Source organism: Triticum dicoccoides, chromosome 4B (assembly GCF_002162155.2).
Source record: "Triticum dicoccoides isolate Atlit2015 ecotype Zavitan chromosome 4B, WEW_v2.0, whole genome shotgun sequence".
NCBI classification, from domain to species: Eukaryota; Viridiplantae; Streptophyta; class Magnoliopsida; order Poales; family Poaceae; genus Triticum; species Triticum dicoccoides.
Window position 1 is genome coordinate 555994433 of NC_041387.1, and position 2687 is coordinate 555997119.

Consider the following 2687-nt stretch of genomic DNA (forward strand, 5'->3'; position numbering starts at 1 on the left):
CCCCTCCCTCCCAAACGCCAGAATCCCCTGCCCGCGCCGACCCAACCAATCCCGCACCCACGCACCCGCACATGCACAGCAGCAGGGCATCGACGACGAGGACGACGACGACGCGGCGCAACGGAGGGGTGTAGGTCAGCAAAGGGCACAGGCCACTGCTCACGCCGCTGCTGCGCTTGGTGCTCAACAGGAGTAGCTCGTGCTATGTCCGCACCGCCGGAGAGGACGCCAAGATGAGCATGGTAAGCCATCTCCGTGTCCTCTCCGCCCCGATTCTTCTTTTCCTATCTAAGCTCAATCTTATGATGCGTTTCTTCCTCCCTAAATCGCATCTTGGACTTTGCAGGAGGTGCATGGGTTGCACATTCGGATGAAGACTCAATAGGTGGAGCAGCAAGAGGTGCCCCTCCGTAGGGCAGATTTGTGGGTGAGCTCCTCTACACGATATACTTCCCAGGTTGTATGGATGTTGTGAATATCTGGGTGATGAGAAAAGGGGTGGATGCTGGTGTGACGATGATTTAGATTGGAAGGGTAGCTTATCTTCCTCCAGATTTGTCTGTAGGTGTTCGATAAAACTCCTATAGACTGCCGGGAAGATTATATATTTAATATTTGTGCTCTTTTATTTACTCAGTAATTTCCAACTTATGGATTTCTTATTAATTCCCTTCCAAAAGAGTTCAGATTATGTAGTGTATAGGCTTACGTTCCATCAGTAGTTCTGTACACACTTGAAAGATTTGCTGGGACGAAGAGTATAAGCAATTCCATTGAATATTTGGTTAGGTTTCCACTTTTTAGTTAAATGACAGGAGCAGGAATTTAGTGTAGTATTTTCTCTGTCCTACTCTTACATTGTATATCAGCAGCTATTTTTTTCCAACTTATATTTCTGAAGCAAAGGTTCTTTTTATATTAGACCAGTGCTTCAAGGAAGCATGGCCCCCCAGCCTATGTATAATATCCATGAAAGCATGGATTATGTGGAATTTGATAATGTTAAAGGAAAGGCAATTTAATACCCCGTTCAAGAAAATTTATAATACACCTATGTAATAAGTCTCTTTGTTTTCCTTTTTCATTGCTTTTGGTTTGTTTACTGTCAACTCTCTCTCTACAGCCACACATCTATCACCAGCTGGTCCATATAGAGGAGGAGATAAGGTACATATCAAGACACCTTTCTCCGTGACTTCCATTGTTGATGGTCATGATTCTGTTTAGTTACAGGGCGTGGGGTGCTCTTCTTGGAAGACAGTTAGCGGAGCGTGGAATTATAGTCGCTTGCATTGATTATAGGTGCTTACCCTTTGATGGCATTTCTATCTAATTTCATGACTTCTAGGCGAGTAAGTATAGATTGACATATGTCTGGTTGATGAAATATGTAAATATATCTTGCAGAAATTTGCCCCAAGGAACAATAAGTGACATGGTCAGTGATGCTTTTGAGGCATTTTCATTCATTTGTGATACTATTGCTAGCTATGGAGGAGATCCTAATCAGTAAGTGATCCTTCGTTATTTATATCACAGTACACTACTTTGGATGGACTATTTGAAACATCACATAGTCAGCTGTTCTTTTTATCTTGAAGGAACTATGCGCCGCACTTGAATATTTGATCCTTTTGGGTGGTGATTCTATCCAAAGTCGTTGTTGTGACGTCGGTGAGTAACCTCGGGCACCACACTGGGTGCTACCGCCTCCCCACCACTCATGACGCCAGGTGAGCTCACTCATGCAGCCTCCAGCCTCTTCGTTCATGTTGCGTTTCTCATGATGATCCTATGCCTTACATCTGCCACTTTTTCATGGAGGCTGTTCTACTTCTTCGAATTCAGGCGGCACAAGGAGGACCCAGTGGTGATCTGGCTGACGGGAAGACCCGGCTACTGCAGCGAGCTAGCCCTCTTCTACGAGAATGGCCCCTTCCACATAGCAGACAACATGTCGCTACTCTGGAATGAGTTTGGTTGGGATCATGTATATTATATATACCGACAGTTTGCGTACTAATCAATCAATCTGTATAATATTTTCTTAGAGATTGTTTAGACCCTGTATAATCTTCTCTGTGTTTGGAATTGGATATTGGCTACTGCAGGAGTCGAATCTTATCTATGTTGATCAGCAAACTGGGACTGGGTTCAGCTACATGTCTGATTCTGATTATTCACTATATGTAGTTTTGCAATTGATGCGATTAGGATATTACTGAGGGATTTTATCTAGGTTCCAGGGTGTTGAAAATTAAAAAGAATGTAACTAAAATTTTACTAAATTTAAAGCTGCACGTAAGATTTTATGGTTTAAAAAGAACATACTTCCAAATTCCAGATCAGTTTGCGGTGTGTGTGTGCGCGCACGCTCAAAAGGTATAATTTAGTTTAATGGATGCTATGCATCATGAGAGTACTTGATCTTTGTATATGTATTACAGTTTGCCATCTGGTGTCAATCTAATTTGTTAATACGAAAATGAGCAATTGTGATGCACCTCTTCTTTCCTAATAATAGTTTGCTTCTGACTAGCGACTGGTGGCGCTGGGTGCGCTTGCTTACTTTGTCGCGCAACTTCTTTGATCACCGCGTACAACCTGACCTGAGTGTTGCAGGTTGCTCTCCCGATCTCTCTCTCATTAGCTACCGTGGTGTGCTATATAGACTGATATATGAGTTT

The 2687-nt window shown here is 43.1% G+C and overlaps 1 long non-coding RNA gene across 4 annotated transcripts; it reads left to right on the top strand.

The window, feature by feature from the left end:
- Nucleotides 1-6: 6 nt before the first annotated feature.
- LOC119293869 lies at nt 7-2171 on the top strand. 4 transcript variants are annotated; one of them, XR_005143244.1, is made up of 7 exons: nt 7-242; nt 347-427; nt 1124-1167; nt 1228-1302; nt 1408-1509; nt 1602-1733; nt 1825-2170. It is a non-coding gene; the product is annotated as an uncharacterized LOC119293869 (long non-coding RNA). The 4 variants fall into 4 exon arrangements; XR_005143243.1 differs by having other exon boundaries at nt 1234-1302; XR_005143242.1 differs by having other exon boundaries at nt 1124-1302; nt 1578-1733; nt 1825-2171.
- Nucleotides 2172-2687: the final 516 nt, after the last annotated feature.